General features: G+C 44.9%; 1 protein-coding gene across 4 annotated transcripts in view; it reads left to right on the top strand.

The window, feature by feature from the left end:
• The first annotated feature begins 16,922 nt into the window (after positions 1-16,922).
• The window catches only part of Ptpdc1 (protein tyrosine phosphatase domain containing 1), a 55,886-nt gene continuing 54,431 nt past the window's right edge, over positions 16,923-18,377 (top strand). Inside the window, exon 1 of one of the 4 annotated variants that reach the window (XM_038334993.1) lies at positions 16,923-17,028. The gene's annotated coding sequence lies outside the window, so the exon portion shown is untranslated. The remainder of the gene's footprint in view (positions 17,029-18,377) is intronic. The other 3 variants (XM_038334992.1, XM_038334989.1, XM_038334990.1) reach the window with 3 other exon arrangements.

Consider the following 18,377-nt stretch of genomic DNA (forward strand, 5'->3'; position numbering starts at 1 on the left):
CAGAGAATTACATTACATGGAGGTAGTTTAAACACTCACACTAAAAGGCAAAAATAGAAATTTGCATAGATAGTTAGGCAAAGCTTAACTATGTGCTTTCTATGACAAACTCTGTTGAATAAAAATCATAGATACATTAGTAGTTAAAATAAAAAAAGAGATCCAACACAAATCCCAGAGCAAAGCAGAGAAACAGAAAGACATCCCTTGTAACTGGAGATTTAAACTTTAGCTGATCAGATCAATTGACAGAACAGGTTTGTCAAAAGAAAATACAGATCAGTAACCATATGGACTGTCAGGGATGGAAAGAATTCATTTGGTACAGTGTTTGCTGCATCCATGTAGAAAGTCAGTCACGGCAGCCCATGCTGAGCAGAAGAGAACGGATGATCCAGCTAGCCAGCCCAGCTTAATCAGTGGAGGCCAGGTCCTGCCTCAAAAATCAAGGTTGACCAGGATATCCAAAACAATCCTGTAGAATAAAAAAAAATTCTGGAGGCATCACAATCCCTGACTTCAAACTCTACTACAGAGCTACAGTACTGAAAACAGCCTGGTATTGGCATAAGAACAGACAGGAGGACCAATGAAACCGATCCAAAGACCCAGATATTAATCCACACACCTTCAAACACCTGAATTTTGACAAAGAAGCAAAAAAACATCAACTGGAAAAAGAAAGCATATTTAAAAATTGGTACTGGCATAACTGGTTATCAACATGTAGATGAATGAAAATATATCCATATCTACCACCATGCACAAAACTCAAGTCCAAACGGATAAAAGAACTCAACATAAAGCCAGCCACACTGATTGAACCTTATAGAAGAGAAAGTGGGAAGTACACTTGAACGCATTGGCATAGGAGACCACTTCTTAAATATAATCCCAGTAGTACAGACACTGAGAGAAACAATTAATAAATGGGACCTCCTGAAACTGAAAAGCTTCTGTAAAGCAAAGGACATGGTCAACAAGACAAAACAACAGCCTACAGAATGAGAAAAGATCTTCACCAACTCCACATCAGACAGAGGTCTGATATCTGAAATATACAAAGAACTCAAGAAATTGGTCATCAGAAGAACACATAACCAATAAAAAAAATGGAGTACAGACCTAAACAGAGAACTCGCAACAGAGAAATCTGAAATGGCTGAAAGACACTTAAGAAATGTTCAACATTCTTAGCCATCAGAGAAATGCAAATCAAAACAACTCTGAGATCCCATCTTACACCTGTAAGAATGGCCAACATCAGAAACACTGATGACAACTTATGCTGGAGAGGTTGTGGGGAAAAGGGAACACTCCTGCATTGCTGGTGGAAGTGCAAGCTGGTACATTCCCTTTGGATGTCAGTGTGGCAATTTCTCAGAAAATTAGGAAATAACCTTCCCCAAGACCCAGCAATACCACTTTTGAGTATAGATCCAAAGGATGCTCAACTGTGCCACAAGGACATGTGCTCAACTATGTTCAAGGCAGTATTGTTTGTCACAGCCAGAACCTGGAAATAACCTAAATGCCCCTTGACTGAAGAATGGATAAGGAAAATGTGGTGCACTTACACAATGGAGTACTACACAGTAGAAAAAAAGTAATGGCATCTTGAAATTTGCAGGCAAATGGATGGAGCTAGAAAACATCATATTGAGTGAGGTAACCCAGACCCAGAAAGACAATGATCACATGTACTTACTCATAAGTGGTTTTTAAACATAAAGCAAAGCAAAAAAAAAAAAAAAAAAAAAAAAAAAACCAGTCTACAAATCACCATCCCAGAGAACCTAGACAACAGTAAGGACTCTAAAAGAGAGACATACATGGATCTAATCTACATGGGAAGTAGAAAAAGACACGATCTCCTGAGTAAATTGCGAGCATGGGGATCTTGGGGAAGGGTTGAAGGGGAGGGGGGAGGCAGGGAGGGGAGCAGAGAAGGATGTAGGTTGAAATGAGAGATGACTTAGTTGGTAAGGAGCTTGATGAGTGATGACAAGGACCTGAATTTGGATCCCCAGCACCCAGGAGGAAAGCTGAGCATGGGCATCGTGCATGAGAAGTCTGAGGGCTGGAGTGGGAAAGACAGGAGGATTCCTGGAGCTCACCGGCTAGCTAGTCTGGCCAGTGAGCTTCTCAGTCAGTGAACTTCATGTTCAGTGAAAGATACTGCTTCAAAAAAAGGGTGGAGAGTGATAAAGGCATCTGGCATCTTCTGCATGTCCATGCACTCATGTGCATCTTCACAGATATGTGCACACATTGTAACACACACCACACGTGCACACACACACACACACACCAAGGTGGGTGGTTCTAAGGAACAATCTTATCTGAGGCTGACCTTGGCTTCCGCTTGAATATGCATGCACATGTAGTCATGTAAACACATGTATACCTATCCATACACACAATACATGTGCACACTTGAACACCATTTCTAGCCAATTTTGACTAAACTGACATTTATAGAATATTTACTCAACAACAACAATGTATGCATTGTATTCGAGTGCACATAGACTAAATACTGTGTAGAAAACCAAGAGTCAAAGAATTTTTAAAAATTTTTAGTCATTTAGAGTATGGTGTCAGACCACAGCTAAATTAAATTATAATCCAACCACACACATATATATGCATATATATATATAATGAAAAAGTGAAACAACATATATTAAAATTTGTGGAGCATGGAGGTATAGGCCTGGTATGAGAGGTCCTAGGTTCAATCCCTAGCAAATCAAAATACATACACCAAAACACATACATAAATGAAATTAGGGATACCCACAGCAGTGCTTAGGAAGGAGCTTAGTGCATTGAATGACTTTCTAAGAAAAAAGAAAATCTGAAACCAATGCTCCATGCTTTTATGAGCAGATTAGGAAAAAAAAAAGAGAGGGAGAAAGAGAAAATGAAGTCTAAAAAAAGTAAAGGAAGGAAACAAGAAAGAACAGAGCAAAGGGCTGGGGAGAGGGTCAGCGGGAGAGTCCTTGCACCTACGCCCTGGAGGAGGGGAATGAAGAGAGCAAAGCACAAAACCTTGAAAGAGTGGGAATCTAGTGCTGTAGCTATCCATTTGTGGGCAGTGAAACAAATCAGGCTTCAGTTCTCGCTGGGGAGAGAAGACAGCGAGTGGCAGCTGGTATGGCAAAAGCCTAACTCACCTGCTTAAGCTACTTTGCCTTCCGAGATCACCAGGCTGGCCTCCTGTACACCACTAGAGTTGTGATGGCTGGTTTAATCGCCAGCTTGTCATCAGTGGGGATTGGTCTGGTTGCCGTAAGTGAAGACGCAGCCTGAAAGTGGGCAGCAGCATTCCTTGGTTTGGGGCTTTGGACTGTATAAAAGTGGAGAAAGGTAGCTGAAATCTAAATGTGCCTATTTTTATTTCTTTTTGCTCTTGGCTGTGGATATGACTAGTTGATTTGGGGTTCCTGCCTTAACTTCCTGCGATGATGCATAATGACCTGGAACTGAGAGCTAAAATTCAACCCTTTCTCCTCAAGACTGCTTTCCGTCATAAAGCTTGCGTCTTTCCACAGCAATAGAAATGAAGCTACACATTATTTGATGAGAGACTGCTGCTACACCCACCCAATATCATGAGTAAGTTGGTAGGCAGTGCCGTTTGGTGATAGAAAGCTTTGGTCACACGGCCACCTCACGTTTTATATTTAAGGCGTGCAGCCCCTATGAAGATCCAGAAACAAGTCAAAAGAGTTTCCAGAAACTACATGCTCCACAAGGCCAGGACAGTGACTGTCCTGTGAGTGTCCTGCTGGGTGCCGGAGGCTCACAACCGTTCCACTTGGCACCAACACATCAACCACCACCATTTCTGCTGCATCCAGGCCAAAGGGCAGGTGTGAGCCCTGTTTTCGTTCTCCATGAGACCTCTTGCTGCCAACTCAATCAGGGTTTCTATTCTGAACAGCCCACACCCCCAGAGCCTGGAACACCAAGAAAGTTCTGCTCTGACTGCCCTTATCCAGGTCTTTCATCTGACTATTTCAAAGTGTCCTTTCCACATTAATTAAGTGATGAATTAATCAACAAAGTCATTGCCTAATTGGCTTTCATTTCTGAAAGCTCTTTCATAAATGTCAGGGAAAAAATGACATTTTCAACATTTAAAAATACATTCTGCAGCCCCCAAGTGCTGAAGGTGGCTTCCGGCTAGGCTAGCTCAGAGTGAAGGGATGTGAGAGACAGAGGAATGGTTTTTGGACTTGTGGCAGAATGCCACTGTTTGGAGTGGGCACCGTCTGCTCTCTGATTTGGTTCCAATAGGTACAAGGGTACTGAGGTTTTTCTCTTTGACATCCAGCCGACTAATCACGGAGGTCAGTTTTCCTGATCGTTATCTATGAAGCGGACTACGTCCAGCATTTTGGAAGAAACTAAATCATTACGAAGTAAATGCACATTATAAACTGAAAAGAGCAATATGTTCCTTTTAGGATGGACATTTAACTCAGGCTAGGAAACAACATCCTGGAAGAACTGGTAACTCTGGGACATCGTAAAAGATGTACGAAGGAAAGGGGCGTCTATACAAGACAGGAGCCTGGCAAGGGCAAGAGAGGCCTTGGTTTGTCTGATAAAAGTGACCAAAGTTTGCAGAACTAGGTTTAGGGACTGAGGGAAGTGGGGCTGGGAAGAGCTCATGAGCAAGACCACAAAGCCCCTGGAGACCGTTCTAAGGGGTTTAGATTTGTTATAGGAACTAAGAAAAACCTTTGAAGGGTGTGTGGCATGATCAGCTTCATATTTAGAAAGTTTGCTTGTGTGTTAGATTAGCCTAGAAGCAATCAAGACCAGGCAGAGGGCTCGTGTAGGCTGGTACAGTGACCTCAGCAAGGGCTGAGACAGGGCAATTGGAACAAAACTGGGGAGGACTGTGTTAACTCAAGTGGTTCTGACGTGCAAGCCAGGTGGTCAGAAAGCAGAGAGGAAGACGACCACAGGGCTTTAATGACGTTAAGGGATCATCAGCGGTGGCTAAGTTAGGTGTACTCAGTCAGAAGAGGCAGTCTGGGGTTAAAGGACTGAGCTCCAGAATGTTGAAACGGTTTACACTCTGCCTGGGGAGGTACCTGTGGGATAGGCAGAAGTACCTAACAGGCTTAAATATAGAGTTCTGGAGTGCTAGAGACCGAGATCATTGATTTATCACTGGTATGAAAGATACTCTATGTCCAAGCCCCAGGGAGATGGTTTAATCAGTGAACTGCTTGCCACACAAGCACGCGACCCGAGTTCAGATCCCCAGAACACATAAAAAAAAATCTGTAATCCCAGCAACATTGGGATTTCCAGGTTTTAAATAACTTCTGTTCTTTACTGTTTTCCCCTGGCTGAGCAGGGATCAAAAGAGTTAACGTGGTCCAGAGGCCTTCATGATGGAGACCTTAGCCTGCCTCTCTAAGCCAAGAGATGGCTTTCTTTCTTGTGTCCACTCTTGTCTTCCATTTTGGGCTCCTTCCCATGCCCAAAAGTACCCAGTTTTGTCTTTTCTAATTGCTTCTTTATTATGGACCACAAAATGTTTGGCATACAAGTGACATCAAGGACAGAAAGATCCTTCTCTTGGATCTTTGTCTCTGTGATATAAAGGTTGAACACAATTAGGGTTAGGCTCCTAGTCTAGCTTGATTGGCATTGGATTCTCAAAGATAAAGAATGGGGGACCAGAGACTTTATAAAGCCTTGTTTTTCTAGTTAAAAGGACAAAGCAAGAAATATTATTTAAGTACCATACTTACCGGGCTCATTTTATTTATTTATTTATTTATTTATTTATTTATTTATTTATTTATTTATGGTTTTTTTCAAGACAGGGCTTCTCTGTGTAGCTTTGGAACCTGTCCTGGAGCTCGCTTTGTAGACCAGGTTGACCTTGAATTCATAGAGAGCCACCTGACTCTGCCTCCCAATAATGGGATTAAAGACATGTGCCACCACTGCCCAGTTACCAGGCTCGTTTTTTAGAAGAGGAAATAATGCCAGAAGCAACTATGCCTTTATAAAAGAAAGACTAAGGGAATTTACAAGGTTAACTGTGAAAACAATGTATCTCCTTTTAAACAAAACCATATCAGCTTATTAGCCAAGACAATATAGTTATGAAAAAAGAAAGTATAAATTTTGACATATGTTGTTCAAAATATGGGTCCCTAAGGATGCAGGGGATCAATGGTATTGACTGAATACTTCGCACTGTGAGATAGCCTCTAAGGCCTGTTGGTGCAACATGTGCACTGGCAAACAAAAGCCACAAGATGGTGCTGTTCTCAGAAAAGGATGCAGTTGATTTAAGAAGGAAATCATACAGCTCTGTGTTGTTCAGATAGAATATCTTTCTTTGAGGAACTCGGTCCTGGATTTCTCAAGCTCTTAAGAACATTCTACATTCGTTATTCCTTTGGCCTGGGATCTTTCTTACTCTTTCCTCCACCCTTCCCCTTTCTAACCTACGATTACTTTATCACCTGGAATACCATTTCCCCCGAGAATCTCACCTCCCAGATTAGGTTTGTTCTCACAGCGTCCACTGCCAGAACACCTACTCCTCAGCTATTATTTATACATATGTATATGATAATACATACATAACATGTATATAGAGAGACAGAGCCTCACTATTATGGCTCTGGCTGTCCTGGAACTCACTATGTAGACCAGGCTGACCTCAAACTCACAGAGATTCACTTGCCTCTGATTCCGAAGTGCTGGGATCACATGCATGTGCTACCACACCCAACCACTATTGCTGTACTTAGGAGATTTTTTTCTTTAAAATATTTATATTTTATCTTATGTATATGGCTGTTTTGCCTACATGTATGTTTGTGCACACCACTTTGCATGTCTGGTGCTCTCGGAGGTCAAAAGAGGGGATCAATTCCCTGAATCAAACCCAGGTCTCTGGAAGAGTAGCCAGTGCTCTTAATCACTGAACCATCTCTCCAGCCCTAATTACCAGGATTTCTGGCTTTCTCAACTCATAAAGAGGACCACATTGATAGTTTTTGTAGTTCAAACCTACCACCAGCCCAGTGAGTGAAGCCGGGGCAGCTGCGTATTCAACACAACATTTGTTGGACTGGACGTAATTATGGACTACAAACAGATAGTAATCTCTAAGATTCTTTTTTTAAAGATTTATTTATTTATTATGGTATACAGTGTTCTGCCTGCACATCTGAAGAGGGGCACCAATTATAGATCATTATAGATGGGTTGAGCCACATGTGGTTGCTGGGAAATTGAACTACAGGACTTTGAAGAACAGCCAGTGCACTTAACCTCTAAGCCATTTCTCCAGCCCTCTAAGATTCTTCTAGACTCGAAAGATTTGATGTAAAAGAAATTCGTTCTATTAGAAAACATACAACAGATTAACCCACAACTACCCTCCTTAAGCATCTTGCCTGGCACTGGACTCTGGTAAAGCGTGCATCGTCTGGTGCCATGCTGGGAGATGAGCAATTCTTCCAATCTGATTGGCAACTGTTAAAGGCAGCACAGCCATCATCTCAAGAGCAGCCACCTAGAGCTACCAGGGTCTCCCCCTAGTGGTTGTCCTCTGGGGGCAAATGACTTCTGTTTAAAAACAGCCGGAAGTGTTCCCGCCTGAGCACAGCCTGTCGGGAAGATGGTACTATAATCTGTTTCTTTTTATTTCATGTTAATCTCAGCTTTTCTCAATGAAGGTTCACCTCAGTACCAAGCACTTGCCACAGAGAGAATGGCACTGAGTTGCTGACACAGTGCCAACACGGGAACAGCAGGCTCCCGCGCTAAGGACTCTATGACCTGGTGATTCTCGGTTCAGCCCTGAGATCCTGTAACTCACATTACATTTAGATTTGGGGACACGTCAAATTTTTATGTTAACTATTATTTCTTCTTTCTTCCTTTGAGCAGGATTTCTCGTATGTAGCCCTGGCTATCCTGGAACTCATTCTAGAGACCAGATTGGCCTCTAATGCAGAAATTGGCCTGCCTTTGCCTCTGGAGCACTGGGATAAAAGTCTCCATCAGCAGGCTTGGCAGTAACGAATTTTTTTAAGTGTGCATGTGTGAAGGTCAGAGGTCAACCTGTAGGAGTCAGTTCTCTCTCACCTCTATGTGGGCCCTGGTGTTCAAACTCAGGTCCAGCTTGGGAGCAAGCTCTCCTACTAGCTGAACCATCTCACCAGTTTTATCACAGTGTGTTGTTTTGGTTAGTATTTGGATAATGCGGGGGTCAGAGGACACCCTGCAGACGGACTACTCTCTCCTTCTATCAGGTGATGTCCCAGGGATTGCGCTCACATCTTCGGACTTGGTAGCCAATGCCTTTACTATGTGAGACCATCTCCCCAGTCCTTGCTAAGTGATGTCTGCCCTCCTCAGGAGACACTAATAGGATCTGTGTGTGTGGGTGGCGGTAGGGAGGTGGAGACAAACAGTCAAGAAGCCATAGAAGTGTGTAGTCGACATATTATACGATTTTTCAGTAACATCCTAACCCCAGAAAGCAAGCTCCACATTGTTTCCTTCTGAGGGGCTGTGCAGAAGGTTATGTGAAGGGTGAACAGGTATGGGCTGGACAGACTTGAAACTAGAGGCAGCGTCTGGTACAGAGGTAGTTCTGTCTGCAGATCCTCCTCCCTTCACCACCCAGTGTTTCTGAAGCATTTCCTCTCTCCCTGGGCAACCAGTTCCCATGGACTGAACACCCATGGGCTTTAGGATCAGGAGGGCTGTCCCGTACAGCCATAGCTGTTCACCCGCATGGATTGCTGAGGTCAATGGTGTGGCAAACCCCTTAGCTTCACCCAGCCCGAGTGTGAGAACCTCTTATGATGTTTGCTCCCTCCTCTGGGCTTTCAGAAGTCACTTTGCACTCCTGTTTATAAGTGACGCAGACCCTGCACACACTCTAGCAGAGGTCTCAGTACGCGTAGGAGCCTCCTTCCCACATCACCGTCCCTTCCCTGGGAGAGCTGTTGATGTCCCTCAGGGAGTCAGGAATCAGAAATTCTTCATTCTCAACCTCCACGGCAGGGTGCCCTGAAAGATCTGGAACTACGGAACGAGGAGCCTGTGAGGCCGTCTGCTGACACTATTTCGGTTATATACCATTCATTTGCATGTTAATATCAGGTGTATTTTTTTTCTTTCAATCTCTGCGGAAATAAGGCACTGAAGATATTATTCTTTGAGACGTTCATATGATGCATGGTGATCATATACACCTCACTAGCCCTCTCCTTCCTCCCCGATCCACTCCCACTTTCCTCTCTCCACCCAACTTCATGCTCTTCATTTTTTTTTTAACACCTTATCAAATCCAATCTGTGGTGCCCATATACACTTGGGTATGCAGACACCTACTGAAGCATGGCCAACCAATCAGCGGCCAAACTGTAAGACTGACTGTCCCTCTCCAGAAGCTGTCAGCTGTCGTAAGCCTTCAGTGAGATGTAGGGGCTCACGAACCCCGTCCTTCTCCATGCTAACAGGTTTGCAGGCTTGAACGTGTGCAGGTGAACACAGCTGTGAGTTCGTCAGTGTAGCAGTTCTCTCATGTCCTGAAGACACTCCAGCACTGGTCCCCCCCAGCCTCTGGCTCTTACAATCTTTCTGCCTCCTCTTCGGCTATGGTCCCGAGACTAAAACATGACAACATTAAGAATCTTAGAACTGGGGAGATAGCGGAGCTGGTAAAGTGCTTGCCTGCCAGCGTGAGGAACCTGAGTCCGATCCCTAGGGCTCTCATTAAAAGCAAGCAAACAAAAACAACCTGGTGGTGCACACTGGTGAAACCAGCACTGGAGAAGTGGGGACAGGTGCAGCCCTGGGGCTCACTGGCCAGCCAGCCTGGTCTAATTGGCCAGCGAGAGATCTTGTCTTAAAACAACAACAACATGGCAGATGGTGTCTGGGGTACAGTCACTGAGGTTATCCTCTACCCTCCCCATGTGTGAGCACACACACACACGTGTACACACACACACGTGTACACACACACGTGTACACACACACACACCCCTCAGTATCAACTGAGCTAGAAAGGACCTAAGAAATGATATAGAAATCTTGTGAAAACTAGAACCAGAGAAAGAGAAAGACTTGCTCCAAGTCCTAAGATTTAATAAGAAAAGCAAGGAGTATTGGTTTTCTGAGACTGCGTAAATTATTTCAAATTTAGAGGCTTAGAACAGTGATCACTCATTAACGCACAGTTCTTCTGTCAAGGTCTGACTTAGCCGAATCAAAATGTCAGGGAGGTCGTTTCCACCTGGAGACTTCCAGCTCATGCTGACTGGCAGGATTCGCTTCCTTCCACTTGGAGGGTGAAGGTCCTGTTTTCTTGCTGTGTTTTAGGGCAAGGATTTTAGGCAAGGGATCTTCAGGACCAGGGCAAAAACAGCAACAGACTCTCTTTTGTTCTTTGAACCCCCGATCCAGCCAGAGATCTCCCTACCTTTGAAAGTTTCAGATGATTATGTCAGGCTTACCCTGATAATTTCTTCTTTCCTTCCTTCCTCCCTCCTCCTCCCTCCCTCCCTTCCCCTCCCTCCCTCCCTTCATTCCTTCACTTCTTTCTTTTACAAAATATATCATTTACTTATTTTTATTGTATGAATGTTCTGCCTGTTTTGTCTGTTTGCTGCTTGTGGGTCTGGTCCCTGTAGAGGTCAGGAAAGGGCACCGGATCCTCTGAACAGGACCTTACAAGTGAGTGTGAGCCACTATACAGGTGCTGGAGATCAAGTGTGGGTCCTTTGCAAGACAGTCAGTCTCTTACCCGAGCCATCTCTCCCGACCTCTAGTTTCTCTCTCTCTCTCTCTCTCCTCCTCCCCCTCTCTCTCTTTTCTCCTCTCTTCCCACCTCTCCCATCTCTCTCATCTCTCCTCTCTCTCTCTCCCTCATCTTCTTTCCAGTCCATCTCTCTCTCTCTCGGTTTTTCGAGACAGGGTTTCTCTGCAGCTTTGGAGCCAGTCCTGGAGAACTAGCTCTTGTAGATCAGGCTGGTCTCGAACTCACAGAGATTCGCCTGCCTCCGCCTCCCGAGTGCTGGGATTAAAGGCGTGCGCCACCACCGCCCGGCTTAGTTTCTTTCTTAACATTAATTGTGCCATGTCACATTTACTGCCATAGAAATGATAATGAATTCTGTCAGATTCATGGTCCCGAGGATTATGTAGGATGAAAGCATGGAAGTGGTGGGTGGGACATCTCAGGAGACGGAACCCTGCCTCCCACACAAGGGCTCTGTGGGTGTAGCATCAGCTTTATCTCTCGCTCTCTCTGCAGCTGGACGACTCATTAATCCCCCAGCTGGTGTTTCATTTGTAGGATAAGAATAAATATCTCATGGGGTCTTGTAAGTGTCAATGAGAAGATGGATAGGAACAGGATAAAATGCAGAAATAGCCGTATGACTGAGGAAACGAGCAGCACTCCGTCTGCTGCCTTTCTTCTCTGGGGGTTGGAACTGATGGCAGTCAAGGAGGTTAATGCGCTCCCTCTGGCTCATGCCAGCTTGCACAATCTGTGGGTCTGGGTCTCGTCCACTTCAGAAGATAAACATCCACTTGAAATGCCCTGAGTGTGCTAATGATGATACAGTAACTAAAGATCTGCTAGGTGATCTGTGGACGTTTAAGAGGCCATAATGGAATATTGAGAATCGACTTGAACACTGCAGTCACTCAGTTCAGGGTTTGCACCCTTCATTTCCTCCCCTTATTAACCATGCCACTTTGGGGCCTTCAGTCTCTCAAAGCTTCTGCTCACGTGTAAAAAGGACATGAAGAGCGTGGTGCTGCATACAGTTCCAGCTGCTTGAGAAGCTGAGGCCGGGGGTCCAGTAAGCCCATAGCTACACGTTAGCCTAGGCAACACAGTGGTGGGGTGGGAAACAGAGAAGGGAGGGAGAAAGGGTGGGGATAACTAGAGAGAGCACGGCAGCCCCCAACTCCAGCTCAGGATCTGCGGCCCTCTTCTGGTGTGCATATGGATATATACACACTGGCAGGCACACAGATGCAAGTGACCCTTTACAAAATGTTAGACTTTGTAGGACTACCATGAAGCACAAAGGAATGTGCAATGGGCTTAGCACAGAACACATTCAACAAGTGGGCCTCTGTGATCATGGGGTTGTTGACCGAGGTTTCTGTGCCACTGGGTCCTTCAGTCGTTCAGTTTCAACGGAACACACAGAGGTCTACATCAATTATAAACTGGTTGGCCTAGTAGCTCAGGCTTTTCTTATTAACTAATTCTTACATTGTATATTAGTCCATTATTCCTGTCTATGTTAGCCACGTGGCTCGGTACCTTATTCGGCGAGGCAGTCACATTTTGCTTCCTCTGTGTCTGGGCGATGGCTGCTGACTGAGCTTTCCCCTTCCCCTAATTCTCATTGCCATGTCTCTACTTCCTGCCTGGTCACCATCACCCCACCTATACTTCCTGCCTGGCTACTGGCCAATCAGCATTTTTATTAAAAATAATAGAAGTGGCAGGATGAAGACCATTGTCCTACAGCATGTGGTGGTTCATCTTGACTCAATTTGATGAGATTTAGAATCACCATGGGAAGAAACCTCTGGGCTTGTCTGGGAGAATTTTTTAGATTAGGCTGATTGGAGTGGAAAAGACTCACTGTAAATGTGGATGGAAACATTGAATGGGCTGGAGTCCCAGAGGGAACAAAAAGGAGAAAAAGATCACTGCCCGTTCTCTTTGTTTCTTGACTGCAGATGCCACCCTGATGCTTCTGCTGCCACAGCTTCCACACAGTGAGGGACTGAGGCCTAGAACTGAGAGCCAAAACAATCCTTTCATAAATTGTTTCATCAGATATTTTGTGATAGCAACAAGCAACTAATCCAACACTCCGTGGAATATTAGTTTAAGATGTGTTACATCGTTCATGCTGTGAGACATTTGCTTAATGATGCAAAGATGTGTTGCGTTCTTTTGTGTTGTATTTGTTTAACCCTGTAAAGCTGTGTTGGTCTGCCTGTCTAAAACACCTGATTGGTCTAATAAAGAGCTGAATGGCCAATAGCTAGGCAGGAGAGAGGGATAGGCAGGGCTGCCAGACAGGGAGAATAAATAGAGGGGAAATCTGGGCTTGAGAGAAGAGCAGAGAAGGAGGAACGAGAAAAGAAGGAGAGGACACCAGGGGCCAGCCACCCAGTCACACAGCCAGTCACGGAGTAAGAAGGGAAGAAAGACATATAAAATAAAAGTAAAAAACCCAGAGGCAAAATGTAGAATAAGAGAAATGGGTTAATTTAAGTTAGAAAAGTTGGCTAAAAACAAGCCGGGCATTCATAAGTAAGGATAAGTCTTCATGTATCTATTTGGGAGCTGGGTGGTGGGCCCCCAAAAGAGTAAAAAAAAAACCAACTATACAATACATAGATAAATGCCCTCTTGAATACTTACACACGTCTTAGCCATGTGTAGTATTGATAGCTAAATATGCAACCATTTCTAAAACATTATTAAGGTATTTATTATATGCCAGTCACTGTGCTGGTTAATGGAGATGTAGACAAAGAAGATGGGCCAGAAGAAAGCTGGAGGAAATGAATATTGACTGGCAATCTACACTGAAGTAGGCATGAGGAACCATGGGAATCCCAGGCAGTGAGTCTGACATTTGAATCTGATGCCTTCTTCATGTATTTTCTCTTCAAGAGACGTTGAACTCACCGAAGCTCTCATGCTCTTTGGTGACCAGAATCTTTCCTCTGAACTCACTGGGGTAGAAAAGCATACTTCACATACCAGCCCAGCTTGAGCTGTCTTAGCCTCCTATGCCTTCCCTCTGTAGTGGTCCATTTGCAGTGATGAGCTATTCCACTCTCTCATTAGAAGCTTGGGTACCCTGCCTGGGCCTCAGTATTTGATTTAGAAGGCAATTAATTGTATTGTGGTGACCTCATTTGCCCTCTTAGTTAAGGGTATCTCCTTCTGATCAGTAAGACTAATTTATTGCCCTTTGACTATTTTGTATGAAGTCCTGTGAGATAACATTTTTATGGTAGAAGTTAAACACATCCATAAAAATCTCAGGAACACATGACTGGTTTAAAAAATTACTTAAGAGAATCTCAAGATGAAGAAACCCTGTCTTGAAAAAACGAACAAGTCTCCTCCGTGCCCCCAAGCATGGTGACAACTCACAAAAGCTATACCCCCAAACTACCTGGCATGATTTGCAGTCAACTCTACAGAGCAGAAAGTCTATTCTTGCCAGTAGTCCTTACTGCTTATAGAACCATGAGGGTCCTTGTGGGTCCTGTAAGTTTCAGGAACCTCTTAAGAATTTTCAGGTATTTACTTCCTGGGTAAATACCTCCATCTAGGATTTTTGTAAGAAAATTGCTGCTACACACAGCACATTTAAACAGTTCTCATCTCCTATCCCACTGTTTTCTCTTATTCTTAGCAAATAACGTGATTGGCTGACATGGTCATTTACCCATCCATCGGCCGGGAGCACAGAGCATCATCCTGCCACATAAGCCTGCACACAAGGATCCTCCCAAAAGCAAGGGAGAGAGAGAATGGATGCTAGTGGCCACAGAGTACCAACTCCACAGGAGGACAACATACAAACGCTGTGACAGCATACTGCCTGCCCCCTCAGTTTGCTCTCCTGTGCTCTTCTTTACATCCATGAGTCATATATGCTACCATTTGGTAATACCTCAGCTCGGTACTTGGACTACCATCTTCTTCCTAACCAGATCCTTTCAAGTCCGCATGGAGATTTAGCTGTTATTGTTCCCTAGCAGGTCTTCTCCTACAAGTCTCTCTTCTTCCTCTCTCGAATGGATCCCTTCTCATCTATGCAACCCATATACAAATAATCTCTACATGTTCATATTGTCTGTATTCTTGTTGGTCTTCTCAAAGGCTAATTGTTGATTTTCTAATGTAGCATAAGTATGTAATAGGCACTGTTTATTAAAGCATAAAAGCAGTCCTGCTTCTTTTTTTATTGTTTTTATTGAGCTATACTTTTCCCCACTCCACTTCCTTCCTTCCCTCTCCCCTTTTACCCTCCCTGTCTTCCACACTCCTGTTTCTTCTTAAAAACCCTAAACATAGGCACTATTTGTGACCTTGGATAGTAATAAGAAATACCAAGTCAGTTTCAATTCTCACTTTCCATTTGACCAAAAATGTTTTTTCAAACACTGCATTGATAATTTAATGTGAAAATCTTTTTTGTATTATATATTTATATAGGACCTGTTTCCTAGGCTACAAGGTGATTTTTTTCCCTTATGCTGTTTGTTGATATTTTGTTTTGTTTTTCAAGACAGGGTTTCTCTGTGTAGTCTGGCTGTCCAAGAACTCACTCTGTAGACCAGGCTGGCCTTGAACTGATGGGGATCTGCCTGTCTCTGCCTCCCAAGTGCTGGGACTAAAGGTGTGGGGCATTATTGCCTGGCGTTGTTGATTCTTGCTAACTTTAGACAGAGTGAACTTTGTTAACTGTGTATACAGAATTATAATCCTTAGGTTTATGTGTTTGCAACACCGTACAACTAATTCAAAGCAGACCAGTCATTTCGTACACCGAAAGCTCTCTACATTCTAGTTTGCACCATTCACATCCATCAGCGTCACATGCACCACAAACCCAGTGATGGCATGAAATAGGAAAATGTATGCAAAATGTACACAGCACAGGTACCACAGAGCATATACTTGCCTAGCAAACTGGTCTGCACTAGAAAGACTGATTTCTACTGAGCTGTATGAGTTAATAGGACTTCTTGCAGAGTTTGACACCAAAGATGGAGCAGAAGCTGCCAGATGCCTCGAGTCATCCCTCTTTGGGTATGGGATTTCCTTCAGCACAGTAAAGGGCCCAGCGAAGGTATTTCTCAACTACACAAGGCCCTGGTACTGAGTCTGAGTATATGAGATCTCTAATATGGTTAAGTTATTGGGTGGGCTTTTAGCAAAGTCCTTCTTTATTAAAATAAGGGCACGGTGATTGATGCTCTATCTACCATGTTAACCCATGACATAAATTGGAAGGAAGCCTAACTTTTTAAAACTATCTTTTAGTTTATATTTTTCAAATGATCTTTTCTCATTTTGCATACCTATCCCAGTTCCCCCACCTTCCCCTCACCCCAACCCCCAATCCACTCCTCAGAGAGGATAAGGGAAGACTAATTTTTTAAGGGTGACAAAGTAGAACGTTTGGATCCTTAGGTAGAGCCAATCTCTCTCTCTCCTTCTCTCTCTCCCCCTCCTTCCCTTTCTCCCTCCCACCCTCTTTGTCTCTCTCCCCTTCTACGTAATTCAACTTTCCCTATTAGTACAGTACTAGAGCAGATATTTAAACTGTCATTGTACAAGACAATACTTCCACTATATTTATTTTGCACATTAAAAACATCAGATGCATAATACAGGCTTTTCTTCGCTGGGGGCTGCGACGGAACACGTGGCTCTGTCTGCGAAGCCCCAGGGCTGTCCTCGTTCCTCCTTCCTCACCTGCAACTCCGCATGGTGCTATGGGGAGTCGCTGCCCCTAGGTTGCAGGCTGGCAGCCGCTCCCCTTTAAGACCCTCCGCGCTCAGACCTAGGCGGACCGCGAGACCACACAGCCCCAGACGGGCCTCCCAGCCGCGCGCGCAGGTTCGAAACCCCTAGGAGGCATCCCGCGCGTCACGGGCCGCCTCGGGTCGCCATTGGCTGGAACTTGTCACGTGCACAGAGTAGCTCCGGCTATTGGCTGGCGGGCCGGGCGCGCGCAAGGCCGCGCCGGCGACGCGGCGTCATCGGATGCCGGGCCGCCGAGTGGCCCGTGCGCGCGCCGGAGGGAGACGTTGTGCGGCGCGCCCGGCGGGGAGTCTGTCCCGCTCCTAGCGGCGCGGCGCGGCGGGGAGGCCGGGCCCGGCCTTAGACGTGCGAGATCGACCGGCCGGCTCCTGGGCTCCGAAGCCGGAGAGCGAGCGCGCCAAGAGGTTCGGAACCTGCAGCCAGTTAGGCGCCCGCCGAGCGGCCCCCAGACGGTTGTCCTGAGGCGGCGGGTGATGGAGGGAGGCGTGTAGTAGGCGCATCCCTAGGGGCGGGGCGGGGTCCAGGGCCACCGGGCTGAGGGCGCCCCTCGGTCCTGCTCAGTGGGGCGACGCTCCGACGTCTCGTGAGCAGCGGGATGCCTGGGTGTTTTAGTTGAAAATCTCTTGGTTAGCAAATAACCGTAACTAATTTTTCATTGAAAAAAAAAAAATACACCAAGCAAGACAGTCAGTCACAAGCTGGTATCAGACGACCACTTTGTGATCCCTAATTCAGACCTAATTCTGCTAGTAAATGAGTCACTTGACCTTGTCCAAGTCATTTTCACTGTGACGTGCATTCTCAACATTGATAATGATGCCCCTGTTCGTGTGTGTGTGTGTGTGTGTGTGTGTGTGTGTGTGAAGTCTTATATAACCCAAGGTTTGTGGCCTTTCAGAGGACCACAGCATAGATACACAGCACCTGTGCTATTAAATTTTAATGGAAAAGAAAATATAATAAAGAAAGGCCCAGGGGGGTGGGCTGGGGGGGGATTGAGAAACAGTACTTAAGGGACATAGCTGATCAAATATTCCGCAAGTGCTGTCTATGCTAATGAACACAAACTATCATTTACTGACTTAGAACTGAGAGAACCCGAGAAGCCATTACCGTGGGCATTTTAGAATTGCGTGTCCATCCACACATACCCCCTCCTCACCCCACCCTGCACTCAGCACAATCTTTTTAAACAACAAAGTCATTCTAGTTTTTTATTTTCGTTTTTCTCTGAGAGAATCGAAGGCTTGGGTGACTTGCCACAATCTGAGCTAGTAACTGAAAGAAATAGGTTTTAAACAAGAATGTATGCCCCCAAACCGCTCACCCAGCATCACGTGGTTTCTAGATTCCCCTGTGCGGCTGTAGCCAAGTACCTCTGACCTTTTAAAAAGCATGGCTACCCAGGCGTTGCTGAAAACCTAGGACCAGCATGGAATTTGCCTGAAATCTCATAGACGATTCCCGTTTGGTAACCCATAGTCCATTTTAGCAATAACTAATTCCTCACCCGATCCCAGTGCTTTCACGGGGTTGTGTCCTGGAGACTCAAATTTCCCATCTCAAGCACTGCTTCTATTTTCTCTTCAAGAGGATGGGTTTCTTCAGAAGAAAATGCTTCGTTGGTGAAATCCAAGGGTTATGGTAAAGCACTGTTGAATAGCTCTCCTTTTGAAGAAAATCCTGACAAATTGAATTTGCTTTCTCACTTTTTACACGATCTCCCTTGAACGCTACTGAATATATTTTTTAA

Source organism: Arvicola amphibius, chromosome 6 (assembly GCF_903992535.2).
Source record: "Arvicola amphibius chromosome 6, mArvAmp1.2, whole genome shotgun sequence".
NCBI classification, from domain to species: Eukaryota; Metazoa; Chordata; class Mammalia; order Rodentia; family Cricetidae; genus Arvicola; species Arvicola amphibius.